The sequence below is a fragment of the Lathamus discolor genome, chromosome 10, assembly GCF_037157495.1.
Source record: "Lathamus discolor isolate bLatDis1 chromosome 10, bLatDis1.hap1, whole genome shotgun sequence".
Lineage (NCBI taxonomy): Eukaryota > Metazoa > Chordata > Aves > Psittaciformes > Psittacidae > Lathamus > Lathamus discolor.
The window spans coordinates 14,705,669-14,726,269 of NC_088893.1; the positions used below are offsets into that span (position 1 = coordinate 14,705,669).

Genomic DNA, 20,601 nt, shown 5'->3' on the forward strand with positions numbered 1-20,601 from the left:
TATGGCAGTATTAAAAAGCTTTTTTTTTCTGTCTGTGAAATTGGAATCTGTAGAAAATGAGACTCGGTCATAAATAAGGTGAAAGTAAGTGTAGACTAGAGGGATTTGATACTATACCTAAAGCAAGCTTTCATTTCAGGGACTGACAGCCCTGAAATTCTTGTGCCAATGTTTTTCCCCTCCGTATTGTTTTTTCTGTTGTTTCTCACCACAGGAGTTTTGCAATACACAGCAGAAACTGTGCGACTGCCAGATTCAGCATGACACAAAACCAGCAGCAAATCAAACATCAACACATCCTCGCATTATTTCTCCCTGACTTGGCACATGGTCACACAGAAGAGCATCTCGCTTTGGACCTTTAGTGCCATTGCTGCATTCATTGTTTCTTGGCATCCATTCCATGTTCAGTTTTTCTCTCTCCTTCCATCCTCCCACAACATATCCCCTTTGTGCAACTCTGAGTTTTGGCTACATGCCTCCTCCATTTCTCCCATCTTGGAGCATTAATGAATAGGAGGTAATGTTGGTTACTGCTTTGTTGTTGGAAGAGGCACCAGTAATTCCAAGAGCTAATTTTTGGGAAATATTTAATTGGTTTTAAAACAACAAAAGAACCTGAAATGCACTTCAAATATTTTTAGGCAACCGTGGAGACTTGGTAGTAATGTTAAAAGCTGGGGATAGATAAAAGGCAGAACAGAACAGGAGTGGGACCTGAGTTAATGATGATAACGCTTATGCAAAGAATTACTTGAGCTGTGAAAACATTGAAGAAGACCACAGAAAATAAGAAGCCCCTCCTAGTTACCACTTTTACAATTTTCTTTTAGGAAACAGTAACTACTTTTGCCATACTGTCAGCTTATGACACTGTCACCACAGACCTACTATCTTTTTCCTCACAGTACACATTTGCTGGTTAAACAGTACTTTCCTTCCTGCTGATATAAATCTGTTACTGAAGGAGTGGAGCAAGTTCATAGAGCCAGGGATGATTGAGAGTGGCAGTAAAATAAAGGCTATACAAAGATAACTGTGAACACAAGGCCTTTCAATAGTAATTCCTAAATGACAGGAGGAGAAAGGTAGATATGGGAATAAACTGCAAAGAAGTAAAACAAGGTTATCATAGCTGAATTGGGAAATAGCCTTAGAGGATAGCTAGGTGAAAGGGAAGAAGGTGGATACTAGAAGGACAAATCAGGGAGAGCTGAATTCAATGTTAGAGCTGAGCTAGTGCATGTTAGCCTGGCACAGCAAGAAGCTGGGTCTTGAATGTGATTATTGATCTCTTCCTTTCATGCTGCTCAATGCTGAAATGCTCTGAATACAAATGTGGGCTTTTAATGGATTCCAGCTACTTTAAAGAAAAGTTTTAAGTGTATGGTCACTTCTGAGCCACCCACATGATACCCTGTGAGACTAATACCTGAAGTCATTAAAAAAAAGAAAATAAGAGAGAAGGAAAAAAAAAGATAAATGAAGAGATTTCTGTGCATCATGTTTGCTTTTGTTTTTATTCTGACAGTACCATGTGCTCAGACCCCCCTGTTCGTAAGTGATGAAAACAGAAATGCCTGACGGATTTTGACATGGTGGGACCATCTAGGCAGGGTCTGAACCCAGAGTGGTAAAAGCCACATGAGAAAGTGAAGTTCAATTATGATGCACCCCTGCCACTGCCACACACAGAGAATGACTTGCAAGACAAAAGGCAGTGGCAGCTCCAACAAAGATGTTTGCACAGCAGAATGCTGGGAGTAAATAGTTGGAGAAAATCTGGGGTGAAAGGACTGAGCCAACAGACGGGCAGAAATTCAGCTTCAAGATGCTCTTCAGATCAAGTAACGATTTTGAAGAGTAATTTGTATTATCATTTCATTTGGATACTGCAATAGTCCCGAGACATTCCGTGTGCTAGGAGCCACATGGATTCCTAGGGAAACAACATTCTCTGCTGCATCACTTTTAAAGATGCTGAAAGGCAAAAAGGTTATCAGTGCATTAAAATGAGACAGAAGTTTGTGACAGGTAACATCCTTAGCCCCAGTCACTAACTAAATCACTAGAAAGAAGTCTAGATTCTTCCGAGTTGATCCAAAGGCTCCTGTTTATTTCAAAGTCATCCTGGTTATACCGCTGCTGAATTTAATATCCTCATCTTTCTCTCACTTATCTACTGATAGAGACTGGTACATTGACTCGCAGTTGGCATCATCAGTTTTCTCCGGAAAAGCTTAACAAAAACACTCATCCTCTGCTCTCCATTTCCTGTCTATAAAGTAGAGCTAACACTGCTTGCACTTCTGACTTCCTTTCTCATATCCATTTTCTTCTTAGCTCTACAGAGCAAAGTTTCCCTCCTTTTATATCTTCTGCAGCACTGAAACAGAAACTAATAGGTACCCTTGGCAGAAAATGTGGCTTAAATGAAGAAAACAGTAACCATCCTTTCTTTTGGAAAGTGGAGCAAAATTTTACTATTTTGTGATGTTTCAATGAAAAGCCTTGAATACTAAATAGAAACTTTCCAGGCCTTCAAGTACCAAGCCACTACCATTACCCTTAGCAGATCAGGCTGGGATCACAGAGTACGTTTGCAATCAAAGTCCTAACCTGGTATTCTTACCACCTTTCAAAAGCAGTGTGTGTTTGCCATTCTTAGGGAGAAACTAGTTTGAACACTGTTTCTCAGGTTATACGTCTTCCTGCAGAAGTGGCTAAAACAGTTCAGAGAACAAATTTTGCTGGTGTTTGTTTGCATGTTTTTTCCCCCCATGATTTCTACTCTTTTGAGAAATGACATTACTTCAGCACACACACTAATAATAGCTGAATGAGTGTCTGCACATACATGCGTCATAACATAATGAAGAATTGGCTTCTACAAGATCATCTGGGGGAATTCTATACTTTAGGGCTTAAAAAAAAAGATTATCAGCTTTTAGAAAGCTACGGCTTCCAAATTGGCCCATTTCCTGCATTTTCCTTGAATATAGAATGGAGAAAAATACCCTGGAAATATGAGAAAAAGCTTTGTTTGTAGAAAGATCAGTCACACCACAAAATAAACACATAAAAAGGAGTGTCAGGAACAATAAATCTCAGTTGCTTTATAGAAAATAAATCAAAGCTGACCCAGACAAGGCGGTTATCACAGGGGATGACATCACTGAGCAAACAGGAAATGCAAAATTCTTTTCAGAAATGCTGATTTCAGTAAATATTACAAATCTCTGCACTTTGAAGTGTCTGGAAAACTTTTAGCCTAGCTCAAAGTCAGGAGCAGGAACAGGAGAAGATAAATGAACAGGAAACTGATTTAGTTGGTTTGTTGTTGGTTTTTTTGGATAGCAATTAGGAGGAGGGAACCAGGCTGAAAACATCCCTGCGGATGCATTTCCCAGCTGTATTGGTACAACTTTGTGCCATAAAGAATCCAGTACAACCACAGCTCAATAAAGTACCACACAGCACCATCAGTTCTTGAATGTCCTTTGATCATGAATCTGCCTCATTCAACTGCAGGCCACTAACTGCACCTCCTGACCCATTGTTTGAGTATCTGGCCCTGACAGTCAAGAATTACGCATTTATTCCTTATCACCAAAAAGAAATATTCCATCCCAATTTATTTCTTCATCCTCAAAACTTGGGCAGCTTGGGAGGGTAAATGCACTGTTTCCAGTTTCTGAGACTCCCAAACTAGGTGGAAAGCTCAGTGGCTAGATATCTGGCCACATTAAACCCTGTAAGACATTGCTGTCAGCTCCTTAGTGAAAATGGAACAACCATGGGTTGAAAGAAGGGGACTGAGCACTGAGTCCTTTTGCACTTAAATCCCCAGCACTTGTTCATTATTCTTTCTTGCCAGACCAATTATTTATGGGCATCACAGGGATTTTTTTAGTGCATAAAAATTTATCTCTCTCTTGCTCACTGTTCTGCAATTCACCCATGATGAACATCCTCTGATGTTTATCGTTTTAATTTGCCTGCTCTTCATTTACAAATATATTTTTTCTTCTCTCCCCTTCTGAGTAACCTTTGGAGAAACGCTTTCAGTAAGGAAAGGATAGCCTGAGGTGGATGAACATGCAGTCTTTTCTTCTCTGCTTGTCTAGTTGGAAGGCTGCAAAGAGAAAAGAACAGACCAAAGTTCAGCTCTGTTTACACAGTGGTATTATTTATGAACATCTCTTCTGAAGTCACCCAGAAGTTTTCTGAAGTCATGTCTATGGGTCTATGGATGGGGCTGTGAGAAGAATAGTGACACTGAGATTACACAAATAAGAAGGAAAACAAGAAAAGGGAGAAGGTAGTGACAGCAGAGGAATATAGAATGCAAAAAATTCCAAAGGTTCACTTATTGATTTAGAAGACAAAATACTTTTCTACCTGAAGAAACAGAATGGCAGCTGAGATAAACAGACACCAGCAGAGATAAAACCAGTAAAGGTAAGTTATTGGGCCTTAGAATTTGCTACATATTGTCTTGTAAATCACAGGGTTTTTTTAAGACACTCTGATGCGGACAGGACAGCATAGAAATATGTATTTCTCTTTTCAGGAATTCTGCAAGAACACTGGAAGAGCTTGGAAGGGAAAAATCACAGTCATGACATGTTGAAGTGCATGAACAAACAATCTAACTTGCATTTTGTAGATCGAGAGAAAGAGAAAGGAAGAATTAACTGAATCCATAGATGAATTCACACACACACATAAGACCAACTCCTGGAGAAACATCCGAGACTACTCTGCATAAAGAAATGTTTGGAGCATGTTTTCATTGGAACAATAAAGCTATCACAGGCTTGATAGATACAGAATCATGAAGGATTTACATATAGGAATAGTAATGGTTCAAGAGGACATGCTTCTGGACTCTCCTGTCAATAACATCACACTGAAAAAATTCCCTGGTGACTTGTTTATATTTGTTAATACAGATTTTCGATAGATCTGAAGCACTGGCCATAATTTCATTGCTTGACATCAAGAGGTTGCACCCATTTTTTTTATCCTCCATGTGCCATGATTTGCTCATCAGGACAGAGAACTACAAAACTCTCCCTACAGACAGATTAATATTTTCTTTAACCAGGTGTTTTGGGGCTCTTCTTTATTATCTGAAACAGGCCATGGTGGGAGTCGCAAGCACTGCAAGGTGAGCGTGCCAATCACTAACAACAAGCAGCCTTCAATAGCTGTGACTAGTTGACAAAGTCTTTGATATTTCCCCCAGTATTTTGGGTCTGTACCTGGAGTCCGAGTCTAAGCAAAGGAGCAGACAGGAAAGGGCTGAGATATTTCAGGGTGTTTAAAACTGTTTCTGGATCCCATCCCTAGCTGAGCCCTCTGGGACTGACCACATCATGCGGAAGCTGTTTTTTACCTTGAGCCTCTTCTTGCTCCGTTCAGTGATTTCCCGGAAAGGTGCCTTCTGGCACAAAGTGCTTTCAAAGCAGCCCCTGCTTCTGATCCATTCCTAGCAGCCACCCATGAGCAGGTTGTAACACCTTGTTGATCACACTCATGTAGGGCCCAAGGCTTTTTCCTACTCTAGGGAGCACTGCTCAAGAGATTAATCTGTTGTGACACAGATTTTGTTCAATAATAGCTATTAAAACATGGCAGGAAGTGGGAGAAAGAGAAAGAATAGCCTGATCTGTGGCCATTTTTCTTCCATGGAATTTCTTACATCCACTGTTAGATATGTCTTATATTGAAGGGTGATTTAGTTTCCAGTTCAACCTTCACATCTCGAAACACATAGTTGATACAGGGAATAAGCATTTCTTTCTCCCCTCTCAGTCCCACCTCTCCCCCCCATCACAGTATTTAAAGGGCTTAATACAGTTATATTGGGGGGAAAAATCATGTCACATGATACAAAGCTGCAAACCTTTCCATGAAACATATTTTATCCAAACTTTTTCTGTGTCAGTCATTTGGAAGCTAAATTGAACTGCAGTGCATAGCTACAAAACTGTTCCTCAGCATGCTCTATATTTGCCAGCACCCTGCACTGGTATTGGGTGGGGAGTATCAGATGAGAAACAAAACCTGCTGTTGGGGGAACAGGGTCTCATGGATTTCCAGAACCTGAGGTCAACTTTAATGCTCACAACCACACTTGTGTAAAGATGAAGGTTTAGAACAAGAGAACAAGTGGTTGAAAGTCAGGGCTGCTCTGTGCACTTTTCATCTGGATTGTAACTAGCTGTTCTGGATCTAAGAGTGATGCAAACAAAGCATGGCCTTTCTATAGTATCCTCAGCTATTGCAGCTGCCCCAGACACTATAAACAGAAGAGCCATAAGGAGACCTTTCCAACTCAGGTTCTAGACTGTAGGACAAAAAAATATCCACATCCCAGTCCCTATACTGGCGAAAGGTTTACACAGCTGGGCTGCAGCTGTCTTGCCTCTTCTCATTAGGATTAGGCATCTGCTTGGCTGCAATAGACTACAGCTCACAAGTGAATTGAGAATGGGTCTGTTTGTCATCAAAAAGGCACTAGACTGACATTAGACAACTGACAATACCACACTTTATCTATCTCCTCTGCAAAAGTAGAGGCTGTTCCACTTCAAAGAGTCTCCCACCAGCAATGCATAGCACTGAGCCAAGCTGGTTTACACTTCCCTTTCTTGATCTGAGCACGCAGAGTTTAACTCCAGTCACAGGCAGGGTGCCAGTCCAATGGCTCCAACCTTCACTGGAGTTCAGCTTTTCAGCAGACTGCCATAAACACAGACAGAGCTACTCAGCTGTTGTTTTGCTGAGTGTGACATGTGGAGCATTACTGAGCTGGTAGGAAAGGTTTGCTTCCTAACACTGATGCTGCATTAAAACAGTCTGCAGGCTGCATAGAGGGAATGGGCTCAGCATTCCTTGGTAGGCCAGATCAAGGGATTAGCAAAATCCTTTGGATTAAAATTGGCAGAATGTGGGTTTACCACACAAGCAATTGCCATCTTCCCCTCCATTTCTTCTGGTCATGCAAAAAGGAACAGGAATTCATGTGGCAAGCAGTACTAAATTTAAGTGACTGTACTATAGCAAGACCTTTCGTTCAGTCTATTGATGGTACTCAAACAAGAAAAAGGACTAAAGCTCCTTGTTTCAAAGCAGGATAATCTCAGCAGGCTTAACAGAATAAAAATTCCTTTCTGCCAGTAAACTGAGAATGACTCAGAATAAACATGGCAAGGAGATCTTAAAATAAAGAAGTGCCATAACTTCTTGCTTCAGGATAGAGAAGAGGGGAAGATTAAATACTTTCATTAAATTAACTCTCATTGAATGAGGCTTTTGTTTCATTTTAAAATAAACCCATTTCTTTGTTGTCATTTGTTTCTTGAGTGGTAAATATAATGCAGAATTCCAGAAGCCTCATTTCTAAGGAAAAAAATGTAATCAATTTCACAGAGCACAGAGACAAATCAATATGGAAAGAGTCAGAAATCCAAACAAAAGCAATGGGAGAAAAATATTACCCTATTTATATGGCCATAATACATGAGAGAAAAAGATATTTAGAATTACAGAGCTAATTTCTAAAGCAGAAAACAACACTAGTCAGTAATAAAAAATAAAATTAAACTATTTCAGCTGAAAAATACTACAAGTCTATTATGATAACAACCCATGTGATGGTCATTATTGTCTGCAGTATAGAAACATAAGCTATTTTGGCTTCTTTTTTGTTTTTCATTTGTCATTAACTGAGAGCAAGATACCAGAATAGTAATTATTGCCTAATTAACCCTTGTGATGAGACATTTCACTTTCATTTTCAGCTTCAAAATAAGGTTCTATAGCTTGGTGTGTCTTCAGAAGAGTAAAGATAACAAGACATTTATTATCTGACTTAACTGAAAGCTGCAAGATGCACAGAATCAAAACCAGCATTTAGAACCATGTCTCAGTGTTTGACCACATTATAGCAAACAAAATATTACATTATAAGAGCAAAAAACCTCTCAGAAACCTGAACTTTTTTCTTTGCTTGTTTGTTTTAAAGACCCCTCCTGTCCCCACTCGAGGAAAAGTCATCTTTACCTAGAAAGCACAAGCTGAGCAAGCCAGCAGAGAGCGCACATTCTTTTCAATGTATTTTAGTATGGTGGAAACAGCCTTCGGAAGAAGAACCTTTTGCTGCTCTCTCTCATTAAACCCTAACTCACTTTGCTTTTTCCTTACCTTGAATACAATTCAGAGTGAACTAGATTTATCAGCCATTAGTCAGGCAGAAATATGGATGAAAAACAGAAAAAAACCCAATAAACCAAAACCAGAACTGGGAATAGAACTCTGCTCTTTTGACATCATGTTCAATGAATCTGCATGTAAGGCAAGTAGTACATGTCCACAGTCACAAAGGAAGAAAAATTACAGTAGCTGCCTACAATGTGTGATTGCTTTTGGTGTAGGAATATCCCTTCTGAGTCATTGGAAAATAGGAAAAACAAATCACCCCTAAAGAAACCCATGAAGTTGTATCTCATCAAGGAATAGAAAAGCTACATTTAAACAAAGCCAAATGTTAATCAGAGCACCCACTTTTCTTATTTCAGTACGAGTGAGCCAGAAGTGAACATCAGCAAAAAAAAAGTTAATATTCACCTGGAGACATATTAAATAAAAATAAACACAAAGTCAACAAACTTAAGCCCACACTTTTTTGTTCTGCCATCACTCTGCTTTACCTCTGGGGCATTTCATATCCGCTTGAGTAATAACTTGTGTAATAGATGGGTTCTTAGGCAGCATATTTCTATGCAAATTTACATTGCCAAATTACTATTCTTATTCCAACTCCATCACAGAGGAAAAGAATAGATTGAAGGATTTTTATTTTTTAAAGCCTTATGATAAAAAAAAGAGGGTTTCAATAGACTTGTCATTTGAAATACTGTTTTTCACTCTCATGAAATAGAAGCATATAAAATCTAATAGGAGTAGGTCCAAAAAGCTTCTAGAGAAATTACAATAAAGGACCCTGAAAAAGTAACCCAGTCTAAAGAAGTTTTATTCTACTATAAAAAAATGTAAAAAAAACACAGTCCCTGTGATTCATTTTCATTGACTGGTTTTCAAAGGCGATCATTCCTGTTCAGTTTTCCCTATATACTGAAGTGTCATGAATTGAATTAATTGTAAACCACAGTATTTTCCTTAGGAAAATTCCAACATTCAGATCAAATTAAAGTTCAAGCAAGAAGTGTCCGCACTTTTTAAGAGTGTCACAGCAACTTCAAAGGGACTGCGTAGGTGCTTAAAGTTGTACGAGCACTGAGCAACTTCATTGGATCAGAGCCCTGGAAAGCTGTGGAAGAGAAACACAATGCAAGAGCTGAATATGGCAATTTTTCCTGTTTGCACCATTCTCCTACATTTCAAAAAAGAAGGAAAATTTCCATGCATTCTTTTTGCAGTTCATGGTAGTATAAAAAAGCATTTGCAACACGTGCAGCCAGTTGGCTCACTGAGCTGGCTGAGAAAACTTAGCCTTATAATTTTGCCTATAGTAAATGCTGACAGAAATTTCTCTGATACTGTTCCACTGCAGCTGCCTCATTGTTCTGTTTTAACATAATCAGCACAGTGAAGAAGAAGAAAGGAGTGTTAATTTTATAGCAAATAAACTTTAATTGAGTCTTTCATACTTTAGTACTGTATAATAAATGCATATAATGGTCTCTGGAGTTAGTTCTGGTTGTGATAACATGGTGTCTCAAAAACTTATCTTGGGTATATTATGGTACCATTCAGCTTTCTGTCACTGTCTTGCAGCATAAGCAGGAATGGCTCTTGAGACCCTCAAATCCCTGAGAAATCATACATACATCTGTAACAGAAGAGGCTCTGAAGTAAGAGAGAGGCTCTTCAAAATAACCAAAAGTCAAGGTGGGCACTGCCAAATGAGAAGGACAATGCAGAAGGGAAAATTCACTTAAGACTAATGATACATCAGAAGCACCCAACGTGTGGAGGTGAGCCATGGCATAACTGAAAACAACCTTTCAAAACCACTGATGAAGTATCTTGTCTATAGCGAGGAAAGCATGGCAGATCCCACCACACAAAACCTCATGGCTTTGATTTCCAGGACATGGATGACTGTGATTCCTGGTATAGGAATGAACATCCTTTGTCTCTACTTGCCTCTTTCTCTCACTACATATGAGATGCATTAAACAGGGAGATTTTGAGGCAGACAAACTTGGCTTATGGATAGAAAATGTGTAACACTGCTAAAACAGAGAAAGCTCTATTCAAAGTGCATGTACAAAGCAATGCAGCTACCTCCTCCTTCCCCCCAAACACCTCTGTTTAGTTTATACCAATTTTAAGTAGATGATGCTCAGATGACTTTCAGTCCTTAGATATTGAGGGTGAAAATTAACATTCTCACTATTTAAACCTTCAGTTTCCCACACAACTTGTACCCAAATCACAGGCATGGCTGTAACATTGATAAAGGTCATGTTACCTATCCCAGATGTCCCAAGGTGAAGTATGAGAAAGTCATGCCTAGGCTGTTCTTAAAACCTCTGAGGGTGGAGGCTATAGATGATCCCTCCAGGTTTTATTAACCTTCCAGTCAGATTACTTCTTTAGAACATCTCAAGGTTATTTTATTCCATGGTAATTTGTCCTAGCCCAAGCAAATATGCAAAACAACTCATCCTCCTCCACCACATTTTTTTGTAGTCCTGGTGTATCCCCTTTCTCTGGATGTTGGGCAGCCCAGTTCTCATCATTGCTAGACCTCCAATCACTTGCAACTAGTTAATTCTCATTTCTTTTAAAACTAAAAGTTCAAGACAGGAGATGGTACCCCAACTTCCAAATAGAAAAACCAGAATAAAAATCCTGTGAGAATGCTATATTTTATGCCTTTGTTTGCTTACTCAAAGAGGCAAGACTCATCAATGAAAGCATCAGCAGTACACCAGCCAAAAGAAACCAATCATTGATATTTATTATTAGACATGGGCAAAAGGAATAATTTATCTGATTTCATCTTTGTCTGTTTAATTAAATGAACTAATTCTTTGCAAATAGTTCTCGGTTGTTAGCATATTCCCAAGCACATTGTGGCAAGCAATAATTACTTCAAATTCAATTTGTTTTGCTTGATTGACCAACGAGGTCACAGTTCTCTGTGGCTTTGTGTTTGAAAGAGGACAAAGAACCAGCTTCCCAAAGAAATGTAAGTTTGCTTTTCCCAAATAACCTGCAATTGTCAAAACTTTGTTCTGTCTGGAAATACGCCCATAAATAGTCTTTGCTGGAGTAACTATAGAAAATGGGCAGTGGAAAATGAAACAAAGCAAAAAATATTCTCTTGCTTTCCTTCACTACTGCACTGACCGATCCCTTTCCAAATATCATCTTCCAAACCAACTCAGGATCTCACAGCACAAAACCAGGTATGTTTCATGGGAAAATTATGAAGCCAAGGAGTAAAGGAGAACAAAGTAAACAGCTGTTGCCAGTCAAGACTGGAGTAGAGAATCAGAATTAACACAGAATTTGTAAATTTAGCAAATCTATTCTGAGATTTCTGAATGATGAATCACTCCTCGCCTCTCTAACTTCCGATACGCCTTGAAAGAAAGTTCATTGGGCTTAACCCTGGCCCTCCATCATTTAGCAAAAATAACCCACAAATGCTGGTTTTGCAAAGATGAGACCCTGATCTCCTGGTCTAAATATGTATCATAAGCCAGTGGTTTTATCTTTCAGGACATTTTATTAATTAGTCTATTTGACCTGCACCGTAACTAGCTATGCATTTACTGTGCAGTGATCCTGGCTACTCATTTTGTTTCTTTGATTGTCCTTAGAAATTTAATTTTCCAAGCCCTGGAAAAGATGACAAAACCATAAATCAATAGCACGCACTGTGGAGTTGCTGGCTTTTTTATTTTATTTAAATCCTGCCCTCATAATAATCAATTAAAAACTCCACTATCTCAGCTGGAAGGGAGAAAAAGGGCATGCAAGCATTTTCTTCACATACTGTTCTGAGTACAGTGGCACACAGAGACGACCTGTGTCTGAATATATCCTGACTCACACAGCCTAGTGACACTTGAAAATACAGGTGGTGTTCCCAAAATCATACTGTCACCTCTCTTTAGGTGTTGGTCTCCTTTTACTATCAAGAAGAAAGGAAAGCTAAGCTTTTGCTGTTTCCATTTCACATTTTATTGTCCTCAGAGAGGCAATTTTTTCCTCCAGAACATTGTGTCAGATGACAGAAATTATGATTTCTCACACAGCAACATTGATTTAAATTATTCCACAAAACTACGGAAAGGTCAGCCTCTGAACATATTACTCATATCCTCTTTGGCCACAACAGTGCCAGACAGAGCTTTTATTTTGGCCAGGACAGTTAGTCTCCCTATACGAACCCACAGCTGGAGCCTGCAGCAGCAGCTCAGCAGTGGAGCCCACAGACCCAGGTACCAGCTATGGGGTTGGAGGAGCCAACACTGACCATTGTCCGGGCAGCAGCCCCATCCTAACCCTTGTATCATGTTCCTGTTATGTAAAATATAGTCCAGGTAGTGTTAATTCAACTACCAGTCAATAAAGTAGCAAGAAATTCAGTGTCTGTGATGACAGTGTGGGATGAATAGATTTACATTCATAACACGTTAGACCAGCAGTGAAGACATCTCCTCTATTTTTAGCAAATGAAAGGGGTCTTAGCTGAGACCTTCCAGTCAAGTGTCAAAACCAGGTGGGACTAATCTGGACCTTTGTCTTTGCAACAGGGTAAATATGAATCAGTGTGTTAGTGAAGGACAAGACTTACTTCATTGGAAAAAACATTTTCCTTTTCAGGAGATACGATTTTGTTTAAAAACTCATGCTCTTACGTTACAATTTTTTATAATAGAATTCTCCATGATCCTTAAGTCCAGGTGCATCTTACATAATTATTTAGTACATCCTATTAGAAAGGCATCCAGTTGCTCTTTGGTGCTCAGACTAAATTCTAGTTAGTCCTTTGATGGCAAATGAGAGGCATAAATCAATGGCAATTGATCAGTAATTATACAAAATTACAGTATGCTTTTGTGGTGTTTTTAAAAGAAAGTGTCAGTTCGCTACTCAGCCTGACTAATTTCTGGCTCATATTGAATCATTGTGCCATGTCTGCAGCTCATTAAACCAACACTCACATATCTCTCACCACTTTGCCTTGGGTTTTGCAACAAAAAGGGGGATAAAATGATGCTTTCTCCAGACTTCAAGTTTTGCCTTGAGGTGGCATGACTTTGTCAGAATAAAGCCAGCCCTGTGGGTTGAGCTAACAACCCTGCTCAAATCCCACCACCCGCAGCTGAAGCAAGGTCTCTTACTCAGCCTCTCAGATTGTCACACTGATATAAGGCTTGGAAAAAGGTATAGACATTTTAAAGCATCATAGGCTGTTCAGTCCCTGTCTTGTTCCTTCGTAGGCCAACCAGACTCAAGCATTTTGGATTAGAACACAAACACTCATACATACACAAATCTATGCACAAAATGTTCCCACAGCACAAGTTCATTTCAAAAGGTTTTGCTTGATTGGTTTTGGCCAAAGGGTCTGTGCTGAAATAAGGAATATTTACAACATATCTATGCCTATTTCCACTTTGAAAAAAAATTACTTCTACCTGATCTTTTTCCTTTTGTTTCTGCCTTGTTTCAACATCTTGGGAAATTTGACTGAAGAAACAAAAAATAACTGAAAATAAGCAACCACACAGAACAGTTCTATATCTTCTGGAATATCAGGTCATCACATAAAACAATTATAGGATCCTGTCTGTGTAGACCTAATGTTCAACATGGCTTCTTGTATGCTAGCTCTGTAAATTATTACCAGCAAAAGTGAGTATTAACATAACCATTAGGCAGCATTTTCTAATCAGTCTTGCTCCATTCAGGCCAGGGTTAGACAGCAGGACAGCAACACATCTGAACACTCTTGATATCACCAGCTGACTTCATGATATGATTCTGCTGTATTAAAAGCAGCAAAAAAAGCTAACAGGAATTACCTTGCTTTCTAGGCACTTCAACCATATTGATGTTGCCCAATACCTTATGCTACTTGAGGCATTCAAGACTATTTAACAGCTGTGATCACTCAGTCACAAATGAACTTGGGGCAAGATCAGCAGTGCTAATTGCAGTGAAGGTAATGGGTAGAAGCAGTTTGTCTTTTGCTCTTTGAGTGTACAAACTGTTTCACTCTTCCCATACTTCTATGATTATTTATTTCCATGCCATGCCTAGGGGAATGAATTGGTTTCTATTGGGACCCTGTGCGTTGCCACCCTCTGTTCATGTAACAAGAGCAACCTTCTCTATGAAGCTCCGAGAAAGAAGCAACAAGGGAGAAACTTGGTATTCCCGGAATCCAGATCAAGTCTGTACTACAGAAAACAAGGAAAACATTTCAGCTGAGCACAAAATATTTTGCCTCCTTTATTTCAGAAGAGTCTAACACTCATTTTTTTCATAGTGAAGTTTTTAAACTAAGTTAACATTTGGACCTATAAGCCTGTTTTATTTTCTCAAATGCCAAATGCCCAACTTTGCGTGAGATCACTGGCATCTTTGCTAAGCAGGATCATCAGGCCCCCAAACGGATTTAGGATCTTAACTTCAGTTAATCTGCCTGACAACTTCAAAATCAATCTGCCATCTGGTACCCAAATATATCCAGAGAATAAAAAACCCTTTGGCTGTGAATAAAGAGAGAAACAATAGGTCTGTAACCTTTTCCTTCCCTCCTTCTGCCATAGATAAATGTAGAAACTTTTGTTATTGTTGTATTTTAATAGTGTTTTGATGAACCAGAAACAGTTGGAGTCATATGTCACATTAAAAAGCCAAGAGAAATCTAGCAGAAGGAAATTAAACCTTTTTAACTATTTTTTACTTTAATGAGAAAATTCAACAATTTTTTTTTTTAATGTTTCATATCAATTTATCTAAGGAAAGGCATGTTAGGCTGTCTTACGTACAGGTTATACTTATATTTGAACAATTCTGAGCATGCTGGTGATCATTAACAACTTCTAACTTCAGGCAATTTAGCATCTAACTTGAATGAAAAGTCTAGCTAGGATCCCTGCAGAGTTTAATGGGAAGAGTCATACTTCTTCAGCTCACAATTCACTGAAAGCACCTAACCTTTGTGTCCTTAATTCTCTTAAATAACTTTTTTCGTTGTTAACTGGTTTTGAAGGCCATGCTCCAAAGGCCTTCCCAAAGTTCCCCTCTGATACCAGAATGATCAAAAAATGTTTTGCACAGTTCATTGGGAAATAACCATGCAACACCAGAGGCATGCAGTAAAAATACCCACATCACTCTGATTTCCAGAGCACGTATTTAAATATAAACCAGCATTTCTGAAGTAACATTGTGGGTGCTGTCCCCAAGATATTCTTCCATCAAGAAGGACACATGATCATAAATTAAATGAAGCATGCTCCATGGCAACCATAATGAACAACATCACTTCAAATGCTGCCAAAATGGCAACATCTCAAATTTAATATTGCAATATGTTATCTGTTAATTAAAGAGCAAGGGCTAGTTTCAAAGGGGAGCTACTAAGGTTTTAAAAATATGCTGGAGATAATGTATTCCATGCATTGCTAATTATGTAGGCATCCTTTAAAACAAGCCAGAATTAATTATGTATCAGATCCACCCCCAGTATAAGAGAATAATTGAATTTCTCACAAAATTTCAGCACAATAAGAGGCATTGTATGGACTGCACATTCTGTGCTATATTACACACTGTGGTGGAAACGGGCTTCCATGCTGCAGTTGACTCATTGGGAAGGCTGCTGCCAATTAACACTGTTAATACATGTTAATTTAAAATTTCCCTTTCCCAACTAATTGATATCTGATTAAATGAAGAATAGTTTTTTTAAAGTGTTCATTAAAGAGCTAAAATTTCCTCACAAGTTTTGTGTTTTATATAAGGCCACAATCACAAAATATGTAGTTCATGTAATTTCCAAATCATTATAAAGTAATTGGACTTATCAGTTACATGCTAATTAAAGTTCAACTGAATGCTCTTTCTGCAATCAATTGACATCAGATAGATGCAGGGTACCCATCTCATTACATTAAAATGCAATAGATAAGGCATTTAAAATAAATGCATGGAATATGGAGTGAAAAAGCATGTCTACTGTGTTATGCAGACAGCACCTGCAACTCTCATAGCTATAACAGAGTGAAAAATCCAGCAAAGTACCCAGAGCAACCGGATATTAGGGCAGGCTTCACAATTGCTCCCAGTCTGGATTAACACAGGTATTTTTCATGAAGGGAAAAAAACAAGGGAGGAAGCACTGATGCTTCCCAAATTTAGATTTGCTTTCCTTATCTGGTGACATAGTTTTACAGTATGATAAAGACAGGAAGATTTGGTGACATTACATGACAGGGAAGAAAACACTTATGTCTACTATGAGATTTACTAGCTTTTGATCAGGACTAGCATAAGCGAATTTTGGAGACAGAAAGTGGTGACCCTTGCAATTGTTCCTCATAATTAATGAGAAGGGGATAAAAGAATATGAGAAAACCTATCAGCTGCTTTAATGGCCTTTTCAAGCTTCCTTATCTGCTAGAGCTTCTTTTCTCTGGAATTGTGCTTAGTATCACTGCTCTCTGCTGGATTAGGTTTTAGTGATTGGAGGCAAGAAAAATTCTAAGCAACTGTCTGTCAGGGAAAGAAAATGAAATGTAAGCAAGTTTCCCTTCAGGTGCTCTCAGGCAGTTGGGTGTTTAGTCCTCTCTCCCGAAGGAGAGAAACTTTCTGAGGTGGATGGGAGGTTTGCCTGAGTGCCAATTGTGGGATTTGATCCTAAAGCTTATCAAATTGGTTGGAGTAGAACTCCACTGTGTCCCGAACTGTGAGAGTGCTGCCACTTCCCCCACCCCACGGATCAGTCAAAACCCAATCAAGGAACATCGCTGCAGTGCACAGTGTGCACCCCAAGCATGTCCTCCGTTCCTCACAGCAGGAGCCCACACTGAAATAAGCAGATAAAACCTAGGCAAACACACAGGTTTCCCATCCACAGGGACCAGTGCCAGCACCCAGAGGATTTTCCTTTGAGCTTTCTCCCCTTTCCCCCTATGGTTTAGTTTTTAAAGAACAGTGATTTCTGCAAATAAACACTCTGTAGATACGGTTTTCTCAAGCAGATATTCTTGCAGTGCTAATTTAAGAGCATTTTCTGAGTTTGGAGTTGAAAGACAAGTGCGAGTCTAATTTTTTTAATGAAAGCCGGAGAATTAGTAGGACTATCTAGAAAAGATGTCATAGTCAATTACTAATGTGATGCTTTTAAAATGCAATTAAACATGGACAAGTATTTGCACTCATTACAAACAAGTCATCTTAAAATAGTTAATCTGTCTGTTCAAGAGAAAGCTCATTTCTATGAGCTATGTGAATAAAATCCTTTTGAAAACCAATCTTTTCCTTAAAAAATAAAAATAATTCTAAACTATATAAGAAATAAAAATAATTCTAAACCATTCCTGCAGTTATCATTAGCTTCCAGCACAAAGGAGATAATTATTTGCCTGAAAGCTAAAAAGCCAAAAGCTTTGTTTCTTATTAATGCCACAAGACTAATTGTTGTGTCTTACAATGCTGTAACAGTGATTACTCTACTTTATTTCAGGTTTAAAAAGAATTCTGCAGACTTCTTACCTCCGGAACAACATATCTCAACAAACCCTCATATCCCAACATAACCAGCATATCTCAACATAACCCAGAATATCTCAACAAACCCAAAAGGCCAGCAAGGGCCCAGGGTGGTAGCATCCCTGAAAGAAACCATAAGTGCTCTTGTCCAGATTCTGGAGAGTATTCCAGTCATGTGGAGACTCACCTGAGTTTTGGTGCTGCTTTGCCTCTCCGTGGCCTTGGGTGCTGATGGCTCAGGCAGTCTGCACCCCCAGCCTGGCAGCAGGCAACTGTAGCTCCTTTTCAAGAGTAAGGAGAAGGTCAGGTGGAAATCTGCTCCCATCCTTCCCTTTCCTTGCAGCACCTGTTGCAGAACCAGGGGAAATAAAGTGAATTATAACTTGCATCACACTTCTTCAATTAACACTCACCTCCCTGACATATGCAACGCTGCAGTAGGAACTCCTTTCCATGTGTTTAAGTGGAAAACAATTAAAGTTGACGTATACCTTACTATATGATTAAATCCGATTCGGGCAGCTAATCTGCAAAGATCTACAGAATCAGATAGGATCATATATACATATGATACATATTATATGATATATATTTGTATGTATCTCTATATAGTTAACTATTACTATAGATGTGTTTTTCATTTCTAAAATGTTTCTTTAATGGCACACCAATTTTGTGCATTGAATTTGGTTTAATTGCCCCATGTTTTAATCTTGCAGGAGCTATAGCCTTTTAAACCACTGTATTTCATTGAGAAGCTCCAAGCATGCCATCTACTTACACATATTGCATGCAATAAGATGCATTGCTGCTATTATTGCCGTCATTATGAGTGTCTGTTATAGTGTGAATGTCATTCGATATGTCTTACGGGAACAAAAAAAAAGCAAAATGAAACAAAATCTTTTCTCTTTCTGGCACTCTGCCCTTTCACCATTTCTTTTCATATATTTTTTCATTCTTTTTGATAACCGTTTTCATGTGGAGGAGGGGAAGATTATGACATCCCCAGTACACTGTCATCTTGCACCATTTCATCAGGAGGAATGTCACTTGCTTCAAGCCAGCTGGGACATGGCTAACCGGGAAGTGGCAAATATTTTCATTTTGAGCTGTATAAATCAGTATTTCTTTGACCTTTTCTTATATGCATGGCATACTTACTTGCTCATGAAACCCTCTGCACTTCTATTTGGCAATTAAACCCCACTATAACAGTCTTCAGCAGAGGAGCACGGGGAAATTTAGCAAAGTCCCATAAAGAGAAGATTGACTGATATTTTTCCTGATAAAAATTTGTTTTCAATTGTCAAACAGAATTGGGATAGAAATTCTCTGCTACAGATCAGCTTTTACATAAAGTTTCAGCTCAGGCTGTTCACCACCTTCAGAATTAAATTCAGGTAAAATATATTGCTGTAGTCAAGGTAAAATAAACTTTAGAATCATTTAACTTACTTTTTTCTTTTCTGTCCTCCTGAGCACCATTTTGCAGTTTTCTGAGTAACAGGATACAATACAAATACACATCTCAAATACATCACTGGCTTATACAACAGCATGCTGTTTCCACAGTCATTTAATAAATTGTGCTTTCTAATATGAATTGCCCTGCATTCACCTAACTTTATTTTCACTTGCTAATGTTCTGCTCAGAAATCTGGTTTTGCTGGAATTTTCTAGCATTGATTAGTTCATCAGTTTCTAGCATGAATTTGGGATGAGTTTGGGTGATTTTGAGTTGTTCAGCTTTTTAAGGCAGCCTATACAGCCACAAAAAGCAGCATGGATTTTCATTCCAGCCCAGAATGAATATTTCTCTCTATTCCTATTGATGTGCTTCCTATGACAACTACAAGTTCTTTCATTTATCCTTCCCCACAAGTAATGTTTTCACCACTACAGAGTTTTGTGAAACTGAAAAAAAAAAAAAAAAAAGATAAAAAATCACTGGATTTAAATCTAAGGTTACTGCCAACATTTCACCTTCAATTGATGTAGCTTTTAATAAATTATATCATGTCTAGGAGAGGTAGCATCATGATTCATTCTAGAACATCTTGAGTGCTGGGATATGCCAACAGAAATAATTAATTTCAACAAGGCTTTATTAAGATGCAGCATGCACAATTAAGAGTTGCAGTTCTGAACAAATGGTTCAACATGTTGGTGTCAAATGGAAGCGTTCTCTCTCCCCTACCAGCTTGGCAGCCGTTGGACTTCATTATGAGGAGCAAAACATAAAAGCATGCAGACAGGTGCACAGCAGCATTAAGGACTCCTTAACAAGGCAGAGCAACAACTTAGTTTTGCTGTTAACAGAACGGAGACAGAAAAAGACAATCCAGAGCTATGCAAATTATGTGGGGTGAGCATTAGTTAATAATAATAATAATAATAATAATAATAATAATAATAATAAATATAAACAAAATACTAGCAATTCACAGTATGAGCACTGCATCCGAAAATAAGAGAATTGCCAAAATATATGTGATTTGTGCCTGTTGTCTCAAGCAAGCCTGTGGGGATGTTTAAGAGGAAATTGTGTCTTGAATTGGCAAAGTAACAACTCAATTTCCAAACTTAAAACAAAAATTAAGAATTTGGCTATGGATATCAAATGCTTAAAGACCAATTTCCTGATGCTAAATATGTATTTAGAGGCTTAATTTCAACTGAAATCAAATTACCAATGTTCATTACAAAGTGTCTCCTTAACTTACAGTTTGGAAGTGCAAAAAAATCCCCAACCTTTGGAAATGTATGGACAGACACTTAAAACACAAAATGCTTAGAAAAAAATGCTTGCCATTACCT

At 38.5% G+C, this 20,601-nt stretch overlaps 1 long non-coding RNA gene across 1 annotated transcript; it reads right to left on the minus strand.

The window, feature by feature from the left end:
• Nucleotides 1-3,091: 3,091 nt before the first annotated feature.
• On the minus strand, nt 3,092-18,123 carry LOC136020109 (uncharacterized). Its single transcript, XR_010615192.1, has 2 exons — nt 17,969-18,123; nt 3,092-4,135 (listed from the first exon to the last, which is right to left on the minus strand). It is a non-coding gene; the product is annotated as an uncharacterized LOC136020109 (long non-coding RNA).
• Nucleotides 18,124-20,601: the final 2,478 nt, after the last annotated feature.